Source organism: Sus scrofa, chromosome 11, assembly GCF_000003025.6.
Source record: "Sus scrofa isolate TJ Tabasco breed Duroc chromosome 11, Sscrofa11.1, whole genome shotgun sequence".
Taxonomy (NCBI): Eukaryota; Metazoa; Chordata; class Mammalia; order Artiodactyla; family Suidae; genus Sus; species Sus scrofa.
In genome coordinates this window covers 14264439-14277368 of record NC_010453.5, presented here as the reverse complement: position 1 = coordinate 14277368, position 12930 = coordinate 14264439, and the positions used below count along the sequence as shown (strand labels likewise).

Sequence of the window (12930 nt, the reverse complement as noted above, 5' to 3'; positions counted from 1 at the left end):
GCTTCCACCATGTTGCTGGCACCCAGGGGGCCTTTATAATTGGCAATGAACAAATGGATTCCAATAATTAATTCATCCTGCTTAATAACTGGGAGTGAGTGGAATTATTTTGACCCAAAGTAAAATAATCTCACGTTCTTCTTCCCTGAAGTGCTGCACAACAATCAGCTTTTCACATTTCTAGTTCCACTCTGACCTCTCATCCTACGACGCAACAGCTAATCACAGGCCTCTTGCTGAAAGCAATACATTCAGATTATTAGACTTGTATAATCATTATTTTAAACATCCTCTGGTTTTCATTTGTCTCAACTTTTTGTTATTATACCATCAGTCCTTTAATCCTGTTTGGGCAGTTCAATATAAAATATATGGAGAAGCCGGTCACTTTCCTGTTTAATTAATATTACAGGCCCAAGAATGAAATTTAAAACTCTTCCAGCTGTTCTGCTCTGGCAACAGATTTCTTTGTAATTTTGCCTTCCTGAAGGAAACAGTCAGCTGCAGTTGCCTGTCTCTCACACATGCATGTGCTGCCACTTTATTTTATTTATTTATTTATTTATTTTGCTTTTTAGGGCCACACCTGTGGCATATGGAGGTTCCCAGGCTAGGGGTCAAATCAGAGCTACAGCTGCCAGCCCATGCCACAGCCACAGCAATGCAGGATGCAAGCGGCATCTGCAACCTACACCACAGCTCACAGAAACGCCAGATCCTTAACCCACTGAGCAAGGCCAGGGATCGAACCCGCAACCTCATGGTTGCTAGTCAGATTCATTTCCGCTGTGCCACCATGGGAACTCCTGTGTTGCCAGTTTAAATCTAACACCCTTGTCTCTTCTGGACAGTGCCCTGTTATCTTGACCTGATTCAATCAGGCTTGTTCATGCTAAAGCAAATCATTGGGAAAGGTGGTGCTAGTTCTTCCGCTGTAGTGTTACTTCTGCATTATCAGCTTTAAATATTTGAGACTTTCTGCAATAGAATACTTGGATATTCCCCTGACTTTCTCATCTGTACCACATTCCATAGCCCTAGACATCCTGACCAAGTTGTCATAATCCTCTTAAAAGTCAGAAGTGTGGAAATAAACGAAGACTAACCAAAGAAGAAAAGCAAAGGCCGTTTTTTCAGAGCTTGCTACAGCAAAGGAGTCAGCCACCATGAGGGATTTTTTAAAAAGGAAGTCCCAAGGACAAGGAAATCAGGTAACAGGAAAGAAGTAAAGTGCAAACAAGAGATGGCATCAAAATAATGGAAGTTGTAAGGCAGAATGTGAATTGGGAGGACGCAGACGCGCGCGCGCACACACACACACACACACACACACACACTTCAGTACAACAACACAAAGTTTCCAAGTTCAGGGAACTAAAAGAATTTCCTAGAAGCTTACAGAGATGTGAAAAATAGTAAAAACTGGGCCTCGTATAAAGAGAATTGTGTATGAGGAAGAACAGGATAAGGTACCACTGTAGAATCATCTGATTTTTCAAAGTTCTGTTCTTGTGTTACTTGACAACAAATGAAACTTCAATTTTAAAATAAAACATTCTAAGTGTGCTCACTTATTTGACCACAGATCAATATCTTCACGTTCTTGAGGAACAAATGGTCTATGGATCTTGCTTTGAGAAAAACTGCTCTGAGAGGTGGAAAACACCAAAAAGGAAAATTTCGCAAAAGAGCGAACATAATTCTGTTCTGGAGTCTTTTGCTTGTGCGCCAATAGTGCCTGATGGAAAAAGAAGGCTTCCAGAGTTCAAGTGCACTGTCCATGAAGTGCTCACACAGCTCCTACCCTTCCCACCGCTTGCAGGCAGGTCAGCAACTTTCTGTGGATGCACAGGGGCAGGGGAGCAAGGAGGGCTTTGTAAAATTTGATCTTACCCTAGCTTATCAACAACTGGTCTTTGATGATGGCATTCCAGATACTCAAACCATCATCACTCATCGAGGAAACAGCCAAGTTACATTCCTTCCCTTTGGAATTTCTGCTGCCTTTGGACTTTTCCATTGCTTTGCGAAGACTCTTGTTTCTAAAATTTCTGAGGAGGTACCATATTTCAGTGGGTGTTGTCAAACTACGGGGGAATGAGATAAACTTGATAGTCCATGTGATCAATGCCATTCTCTCTTTGATATGCAATACCTTTTTTTTTTTTGGCTGTCCCCAGAGCAAGTGGAAATTCCTGGGCCAGGGATGGAACCTGCACCACAGCAGTGACCCAGCTGCTGCAGTGACAATGCCAGATCCTTACCGTGCTGTGCCACAAGAGAACTCCTGATATACAGTACACTCATGATAAAAGCCAAATAGACTTATTGGAAGTTCCACTGCACTACTGCCTCATTTTGAACTTTCACTCAACTTTGATCTAAAAGGTTTTTAAACCCTTTTCACACATTCTACTGTTGAGCCTGGTCTCATCAATTTTACATTTGGATTCAAGTTCTTAACCTTACATGAATCCACCTTAAATATAAAGTGTGGCCTAAAGAATCCTTTTGGACTATATTCTGTCATTCAAAACATATTTTACCTCTCACAGCTCCATGTCACCACCAATTTTATCAGTGTTGCTTTGCTTAAAGCGCTGAGCCAGATGAGGCTAGGGACATCAGTTACTACATTTAGCAACTCTAGATAAATCAAGGGGTTTTTTTGGCCATGCTCATGTCATGCTAAAGTTCCTGGGCCAGGGATCAAACCCATGGCACAGCAGTGACAATGCCAGCTCCTTACCTGCTAGGCCACAAGAGAATGCAAATAAATCAGTTTTGATACATTCAGTTGTCAACTTACCTAAGCCCCCATTTCCCCAGTATGTCCACTGGATAGTATGTCAAATGGCTTGTTGAATTCCAGAATCATAATATCTATCACTTCCTGTTGTGCTGGTCTAGCAATCCTTTCAGAAAAAGAAAATGTAGATAATTTCATATGACTTTTTAAATTAACACATTCTGGCTTGGTAATCACCATTTCCTCTTCTGAACATTGCCTCACAGACCATTCTTTCTGAGACATTAATTTTACAATTTTCCTCAAGATTGCTCGTAAGAGTAAAATCATCTACTTTCTTCTTTTGGAAAATCAAAACCATATGTGGTCATGTGCTTTGAGCTATTCTTCTCTTCCCCCTAGTTTTTCAAAAAGCACTGACAGCATTTCATGCATCTTTTTAAAAGTAATCGCAGAAATTTGAGACATCATTTGCCCCAGGAACCCCACAGGCTGTAGTGGATGCTGCTGCCAATCCAGACTTTAGCTGGTTTTGGAGGATGCCCTTGGCTGTTCAGAGCTGCCTTGCTGGGCAGTGTCTGGATGGGATTCCCATCACCCACTATCACCCCTGGGTGGCCCAGAGCCAACGACTGTCTTGGCAGAGGGGTGGTGCAAAAGACCCACTGTCATCTCTAGTGGGACACCGGGCTTAATTCAAGCTCCAGGTTCCCCGTTAGATGCAGAGTAGCATAGACTCTGTTGGTAGCCACTGCTCAGCATCACTACCTCCCCTTTGGCTTCCCTCTCTCCCCTCCAGGTTACTCCCGAGAGCACTGAAAAGAACTGCAGAGGGTCAGAGGTTTGCTCTTAGCCTGCCGCAGTCTGATGGATGCTGGAAGAAGAGAGGAGACTCCTGTCTCAGAAGTAAAGGACCATTTACTGCCCATGGCTATGCAGTAGCCAGGGACATCACTGTGACATTGACCCCCGACCCCCTCTTCTCGGAGGGACCAGACCACAGCCACAGAAGCAGTCATGATACAGGAGAAACATCAGGAGCTTAGGAATCCTGAACCTTTTATATCCTTTTAAGGTAGCTCGTCCTTGTTGCTAGGATTTACTATCTCCATCTTCCAAAGCTGTTCACTCTACAAACACCCATGAAAAGATAGTCCAGAACACAGGCACCCAATTCCTCTGCTCTCAGAACACGTAGAAAACATGAGACACCTACACCGTGGCACCCAACAATATTCTGCTTTCATCTTTACATCCTCTGGGTGTTTGAAGAAATTTCCCATGATTACCTCACGTTATCACTGACTCGGATTAACCTGATTTACAAAGGCGAGGACAAGAATGTTCAATTTGCTTTATATGGGATTAAATAAGGTACTACCAATAATATTCCAGGATAAGGCCAACTATAATATTGACCTCAAATCTGCACCCTGGGGTCTCAGACTCAATCAGCCGAATCAATCTCATATGCCTCAAGCATCTTCCTTGGAAAGTCAGGAGACATCGCCTTCATTTCCATACTGACCCTTCCTTCTGCTTTGCCTGAGGCGTGGACTCAGATACACAGGATACATTAGCAATTGCACAGACCACCTCGGCCCACAGGAGGAAATCTAGGGCAATTCCCTCATCCATAAAGCCCTGGCCAGTTAGCTGAGATGATCTGAACACCTCTAAGATAATGGTAACGATTGCCAAAGACAGAGACTGGAGCAGGCAGACAGTTGATCTCCCCTGTGAGAGAGCTCTCAGGACAAAAGGACAATAAATGAGTCCTGTGGATGATAGAAGAGAACTTCTATTTCCTTATCATGTTCTGACTATAACGGATTATGGTGTTGACTTACGAAAAAAAAAGGAATTATGCTTCCTCAAACCAGAACAACTGCAAATGCCCTGCTGGATATCCTCACGCCCCAGATCTTATTATGTATTTTGACCGAATGAAGCTTGGTTTTCTGGAGCAAAGAAGATTATTATTATTTACTTAGAGTAAATAAAAAGTACACAGTTCACCTGTGCCTTGATTCTCACCACTGGAGTCATGGGGTGCGAATCAGATGCATCCTTTCCCATGTCTCTGCTGAGCTAAACTGAATTCACATTCACGAATGGATCAGTCCTCACGATTTTGCCTAAAAGTTATTTACTAGTGAACTTCTGGGGTTAAGTAGTATTCTCCCAAACTCACTTAAACTTAGCACAAATGCCCTGATTGGGACTCCAGTTTTGCGAAGCAGCACGCCCAAGGGCGAGCCACAGGGAGGACAGGAAGTGTGACACGTTGTTTGCTATGATAACTGTCACTATTTTGGCCTGAAAGTAGCGCCGAGGTGAGTATTAATCATACAGCATACATGTGTGCAGGAATGCACAGTGCTGCTCTTAATTAGAAAAGTTTAGAAATTAATTAATTACTAAAAATTAATAATTTTTAGACCAATCTAAGCCACTGTTTTTTTTTTTTTCTGTTTTTTAACTCTTCAAGTTACAGAATGCGGGAAAGCAGAGATTCATCACAGCTCTGCTAATCAGAATACAATACTCTAATTTTGATGAGAGGATGAATATCATATATATGAATTACATATATATACACACAGACACACCCCCATATCTTCTTCATCCATTCATTCATTGATGGACACAATGTCTGCATATCTATGGGCTGCTGTAAATGATGTTACAATAAACATGGGGGTGCTGTTACCTTTTCAAGTTGGTATTTTTCTTTTCTTTGGATAAATACCCAGAAGTGGAATTGCTAGATCATACGGTCGTTCTATTTTTAATTTTTTGAGCAAGCTCCCTACCATTTTCCATAATGGCTGCACCAATTTACATTCCCACCGACAGTGCACAAGGGTCCCCCTTTTCTCCACATCCTCATCAACACTTGTTATCTCTTGTCTTTATGACAACAGCCATTCTAACAGGTGCAGGGTGATATCTTGCTGTGATTTTGATTGGCATTTCCCTGATGATTAATGATGCAGTTCATCTTTTCATATATCTCTCGGCCATAAATAAGCTAATTTTAATTTTAGAGCAGATTCATATTTACATAAAAATTATTAAGATAGTACAGGGAATGCTTACAGACCCTACACCCAACTTCCCTTAAAAGTGCCTTTTGTTAGTAAGGTACACTTGCCACAATTAATTAATGAATATTGATGTTATTAACTGAAGTCTGTGTGTTTTTCAAATTTCTTTAGTAATTTATGTAATTTCCTTTTTCTGTCCCACGATCCCATCTAGGATGCCACGTTATACTTTGTTTTCAGGTCTCCTAAGGCTCCTCTTGGCTGTGACAGTTGGTCAGACTTTCCTCGTTTTTGATGGTCATGACAGCTCTCAGGAGTAACGGTCAGATGCCTGAGCCATTCACGGCACATCTTAGCAGGGGTACATACCATCAATATGACTTATCCCAGCTAATGCGGACCTCAAGCACCAAACCAAATTAGTGCTTGTCAAGCCCCTCAACTGCGAAGCTGGTCTTTGATTCTCCTTTCCACACAACATCCTCTGGAAGGACGTCACCACGTGTAGTCCCCACTTAAGGAGGAGAGGCTACAATCCTTGGGGGCAGAGTACCTATGCAAATTATCGGAACTGTTCTGCATGGGAAAATTTATCTTCTTTCTCAATTACTCATTTATTCAATAATTTATTCATATCAATATGGATTCATGGATTTTTTTTTTTTTTTTTTTTTTGGTTTTTTGGGCCATACCCACTGCATATGGAAGTTCCTAGGCTTGCGGTCAAACTGGAGCTACAGCTGCAGGCCTACGCCACAGGCACAGCAACGTGGGATCCAAGCTGCGTCTGTGGCCTACACCACAGCTCATGGCAACACCGGATCCCCGACCCACTGAGCAAGGCCAGGAATTGAACCCACATGCTCATGGATACTAGTTGGATTCATCTATGCTGCACCACAGCAGGAACTCCTATGGATATTTTTATACGTTGGGGTTTTAGCCAATGCCATTTCATTTATTTTGCTATTTAAATTATTCCAGTTTTGGCCTGTGGGATCTCTTTCAGCTGACTCTTCAGTCCCTTTGACATATCCCACCATTGTTGCTTTTTTGAAATTTTTTTCTGACACTGAGAGATGCTTCAATCTCATCTTATACACCTCTTGCCCGGGCCCTAGAATCAGTCATTTCTCCAAGGAAACTTGGTTCCTTTTACTGGAGAATGGGAGTAAAAACCAACCAGTGAGGTGTGGTGTGCTCATTGCTCTTGGGGTGTCATTGCATCCAGCCTCTGTGTGAACTAACTTGTGTGTGTGCATGCATATGTGTATACACATATCTGTAACTATTTCTATATATAGAAATCTGTATCTAATATAAGGCTAAACATGGTTTCACATTAATGCCTCCAACTCTAATCCATTACCACGTGGGTCATTCCAGGCATTTCCCCTCTCATATCTGTAACATTCCACTCCGAAAGTGAGAAAAGTGGCTCCCACCATCTGTCATAACTTTTCTTAACTGTTCATTCAAATACACATGCCTAGTTTATCACAGTGGTTAAACCATAACTGTGGGAAACAACTATATCAACTAGAACACAGTGCTTATGTAGAGGGTTTGTTCTGAGGTGCTTTGTTTTGTTTTGCCTTTTATCTAATAGGCTCCACTCTTTTTCAAAATTACTTAGGTCAGAACCTTTTTCCCTCACCTCCTTTAGTAAAATTGTCTCAACATTGACAAGACGAATACATTATTTTGACACTTTTTGTATTCCATCCTGGGATTCCAGACTTCCTGGGTGATTTTTTTTCATGCATTCATTAATTCACTCTTTTATGGTGAAAGTCTGTGAGTTTTGACAAATGTATTATGTTATATATCCATCACTACAGTATCATGCAGGGTAATTTCAACATCCTAAAAACATTCTCTACTTCACTCTCCCTTCTTCCCTTACAAATCCCCCGGCAATCATGGACCTTTAAACGGTCTTTAGTTTTGTCTTTTCTAGAACGTCATATATTTGGAATCACAGAGTATGTAGCCTTTTCAGATGGACTTCTTTCCCTTAGCAATGTGCATTTAAGTTTCACACGTAGCTTGATGGCTTACACTTTTTATCATGTTGTATAGATGTACCACAATGTACTTACCCATTCACTTATTGAAAGACTTTTTTGTTGCCTCCAAAATTTGGAAATTATGAAAACAGCTGATATGAATATTTGCATGCATATTTTCACCTGAACATAAGTTTTCAAATTGGTTGAATAAAGACCTAGGAATGTGATTGCTGGGTCATATGTTAAGACCATGTTTAGCTTTGTAATAAATTGCCAAGCTGTCTTTCAAAGTGGTTGTATGATTTGCATCCCCACCAACAATGAATGGTGGTTCCTGTTGCCTCACAACCTTACCAGTGATGGGTATTGTTAAGCTACCAGGGAGATTTTCTATCAAAGATCTATTTTAATCCTCACACACTATATCTGAGCTTAAATGGACTCATCTGTCAAATGAGATGGAATGTCCTATCCTTCTTACCTTTGTGAAACAAGCTGACTAAAGAGTAGATGTGTGTAAAATGAACAGAATGTAACAGAAAAAAAGGGGGGGGCCAATAAATTGTACTTTGGACATAAAATGTAAACAGCAGCCCTTCTTCCCCCGCAAGATGAGAATATCAGAAATGAAAAATTCCACTTTATAAAATACCTCTACTGCAACCACAATAATTGGATATTTAATACACTCTGGAAACTTCGCCACAATTCCTACATTATGAGAACAGCATGCTTAGTGATCAGAAGTGGCTGAAGGGCTTCTAACATCTTTTCAAACAACCAGTGTCTTTTCTCAGAAAAACCACACACTAGAGTCTGTGTTTTTTAACCCCAATCTGTCAGGGAAAGAGTGCTCAGTAATTCTGGCTGGAAATGTAAGAACATTTGGGTTTCTAGATTTCATGACCCAATGCCCTACACATTATATCTGGCTGCTGATTCTGCTCACCTCTCCAAATTATGCCTAAACTATTAGTAAGTGTATAGAATAAACGACACTCTGATCATTGACCCCACATGGCTGATCAGGCCTCGTAGTGCAGGAAGCAAGGCTTGCAACTGGTGAAGGGCAGGTTCAAGAAAGTTTGTTCCATTGCAAAATGGAAATGAGAAGCAGGTAGGCTGGCCCGGGCTGGGGCTGACCTGGAGCCTTCTTTCAGCACTCTGCTGTCCTGTTCTCTGCTACGTGGGGATGCCTAAGGTATTTTCCGGTAAGGTGGGAACAGCAATATTTAACCTTCACACACAGAGCTACGTGTGGGAGCTCATCTGCACCGAAGGACTAGCCCTTAACTTTGTGCCTTTCATTTGCATGCTTTTGATCATGTCCTGCATTAGAAAATATACGGACATTTGCTTTTCTACCATCACCGAGTCACACAGTCACGTTGGAATCCCTTCGGAAACACATAATTTTACATTCAAAATGTACAGGGTGGAAGGAAGAGATAAGAATGAGATGAAAAGACTGAGAAGATGAAAGCCATAAGTGAAGACAGGTATAAGTGGCTTAATTCATCTTTTATCCTGCAGCACACTAGGTGAACACAAAACTTCATTTCAAAGCTTTGTCACACATGTTATCATGCATGTGTATAGAAAACTGACAATCACCCACTTGAGTAGCTATGTAATTAATTACTTCTGGGGAAGAAACTATAAGTGATAGCGCCTGCCCCAGACCCTCCGAGTGATTTTCTAAATTTTATCAATGCCATAATTAAGATCCTAACAAGCTGAGTACTCATGGATATAAATCTCTGTCCTGTTTTACTCAAGGCCCCTGTGTGCTGTGAAATCAGGCCTGTACAGGCAGGTTTGTGCCAAGCTGCCAAAAAGTTGACAGGGTCTCCATTTCCATGAGAACGGATGAGTCTCATGGGAAAGGCAGTGACTGAATTCACTGATGGAGTGACCATGGGGCTAAGATTCTTAAGTATGAAGAACACAGGGGTTACCACTTAACTTCTCAGGCATCAAACTCTTATGGAAAAAAAATTTGCTCTGGGGGAGCCAAAGGCAGTTGCCCTCCTTAGGTTCAGGGAACCCGAAAGTGAGCAGGCATGTGGATTTTAAAGAAGCCATGCATGACGTCCAGCACAAGGGGAGATACTCCGGGTTCCTGGAGAAAATAGGTTTGACCATAAGCTGAAAAAATAAGCTGAGAGCAAGTCAAACTAATGAGCTGTACCTTGGTGGCAGCTCCATTAATGAGATGTGAGGAAAGGGTTTCTAACCCTCCCACGTCTGTGCAGTAAAACCTGGTGGAAAGCTTGGTTAAAACATAATCAACACCAGTGATATTGTGAAAATGGGTGTGGGAGCACAGCCAGGGCCAGAGCTGCACATGACAAAGCCCTTGGCCATGGGGCGTGTCTGGGCAGAGGGGGGACAAGGGACATTAAATAGAGGTGAGGTGGCCAATAGGACTATTCACCCAGTGGCATCCGTGACTGATTCTGGGGGCCCCTGAAAAGACTGGGAAACCCAGGAGACCGAATTTTCAGTGATTTCACTGGCAGAGGGTACAAACTGGAGAAGACTTGTTGGGACCTCTTGTGCTTTCACGACCTGAATGCAGAAGGCTATATCCTGGAGCCGTCTACCTGACAGGTGCTCTGTAGGGACTGGAGAGACAAATGTGAATGAGAGACAGTCATTGTCTTCAAGGTCCCAGCCCAGGGCAAAAGCAATCGGTAGTGACATCTCGGTGTCCTGAGTCCTATGCCAGATGTATGCCTAGAGTAAGGTGTCCAATGACACATGAGGGAGAGTCCAGAAAGATGTCTTTCGGGGGCTGATATCTAGGCTGAGAGACGAAGGACCGACCAGGAGGGGAAGGGTATTCTAAATAAACATTCAATACTTGGACTGGAATTGGGATGGAATTGGGATTTTTGCAAGACCTGGGATATTACAGTAAGCCAGACCAATACCATTCTTTCATTTAAAAAAAAAATTCTTATAGTTGATTGACAATGTTGTACCAATTTCTGCTATCCAGCAAGTGACCCAGTCGTGTGTGTGTGTGTGTGTGTGTGTGTGTATTCTTTTTCTCATATCATCCGTCATCATGTTCTATCCCAAGAGAATGACTGTGATTTGTTTCTGTTTTGTAGATAGGTTCATTTCTGCCACGTTTTAGATTCCACATATAAGTGATATCGTGTAGTATCTTTCTCTTTCTTACTTGACCTAGTATGAGAGACTCTAGTTGCATCCATGTTGCTGTATATGACATTATTCATTCTTTTTATGGCTGAGTAGTATTCCATTGTGTATATGTACCATGTCTTCCTTTTTTTTTTTTTTTTTGTCTTTTTGTCTTTCTAGGGCTGTGCCTGCAGTATATGGAAGTTCCCAGGCTAGGCGCTGAATCGGAGCTGTAGCTGCCAACCCACACCAAGCCACGTCTGCGACCTACACCACAGTTCACAGCAATGCCAGATCCTTAACCCAGAGTGAGGTCAGGGATCAAACCTGTATCCTCACGGATGCTAGTCAGGTTTGTTCACTGCTGAGCCACGACGAGAACTTCTGAACCATGTCTTCTTTATCCATTTATCTGTTGATGGGCATTTAGGTTGTTTCCATGTCTCAGCTATTCTGAATAATGCCACTATGAATACAGCGGTGAATGTATCTTTTTGAATTATAGTTTTGTCTGTATATATGCACAGGAGTGGGATGGCTGGATCATACAGGAGTTCTATATTTAGTTTTCTAAGGAATCTCCATACTGTTTTCCATAGTGGTTGTACCAATTTACATTCCCACCAACAGTGTAGGAGGGGTCCCTTTTCTCTGCACCCTCTCAGGCATTTCTAACACCATTCTTACCGTCAGAAATGCATAGAAGGAAAGTCACAGAGAATATGGCCCATTGAAGAAAGCACATACAATTCAGCAGTACCAGAGGACCAGTGTTTACAATGAGCAGGAGATGAGGTTACCTAGATTGGCAGAGAGGCCTTGGTTACAGACCTAGAATGTCATGCCAAGGATTGATTATTACCCTCCTACTGGTGCCCAATACTGGTCACGCTGATCTATTGGAAAGGACTACAGAGGAAAGGGTGGCAACATGGATGGAACTAGAGACTCATGAGTGAAGTAAGTCAGAAAGAGAAAGACGAATACCATATGATATCACTTGTATCTGGAATCTAATATATGGCACAAAGGAACCTTTCCGCAGAAAAGAAAATCATGGACTTGGAGAAGAGACTTGTGGTTGCCAAGGGGGAGCGGGATGGAGTGGGAGGAATTGGGAGCTTGGGGTTAATAGATGCAGACTATTGCCTTTGGAATGGATTAGTGATGAGATCCTGCCATGTAGCACTGAGAACTATGTCTAGTCACTTATGATGGAGCATGATAATGGGAGAAAAAAGAATATATACATGTATGTGTAACTGGGTCACCATGCTGTAGAGGAGAAAAAAAAATTGGAGAAATAACAATAAGAGCAAACAAAAATTAATTAATTTTAAAAAAAGAGGAAAGGGTGAAAACACATAGACTTTATAAGTACTACATACATTTAAGGAATTATTATTAGGTGATCCTGCCCACCCCAACATTGCAATTCAGAAGAGGTTAATGGCATCTGTGTACCTAATTAAACCTTTTGACAGAATAATTAAGCATTTTTGATAGACTCAACAGATCAACTGGGCTTAACTGCAACAATCAATACAAATCATAAAAACAGCAAAATCAGGCCACCTATCCTAAGCTGACTTCTCCAATCATCTTCATCCCTGGGATCAGGAAGGGAAATTCAAACATCTCCTCATTTTAGATGAGCACTCAGTGCAGCATGAGAGCTTAGGTTCCCAGAGGGAAGTACTGGTTTGCCTGGGTCAGTGGTCAGAGCAGTCCCAACTATAATCCACTTGTGTGTTTTGAAAAACGATACTCAAGTAAACTGCCTTTCAAGAGTGCTAAAAATGGTCTTTGGATTCAGGTACATTATTTGTGTGTGTGTCTTTTCATTTAGAATGGAGATGTTTATGTCTTTTAAATGTTCTAGAAGGAAAGGAAGGTGTCTTTAAGAAAGAAAAGCCCTTGATACAAGCCTTTCGATAAAGAACTGTAATTAAGAGACGGGATTAAG

At 41.8% G+C, this 12930-nt stretch overlaps 1 long non-coding RNA gene across 16 annotated transcripts in view; it reads right to left on the bottom strand.

Moving 5' to 3' along the window:
• NHLRC3 overlaps positions 1–12930 on the bottom strand; it is a 180721-nt gene that overhangs the window by 87476 nt on the left and 80315 nt on the right. For 2 of the 16 annotated variants that reach the window (XR_002336527.1, XR_002336526.1), the window contains exon 9: positions 1988–2915. The exons of 13 other annotated variants lie outside the window; for them this stretch is intronic. This is a non-coding gene — a long non-coding RNA (NHL repeat containing 3). Of the gene's footprint in view, positions 1–1987; positions 2916–12930 lie in introns of those variants that run through there. One more of the 16 variants, XR_002336529.1, reaches the window with a different exon arrangement.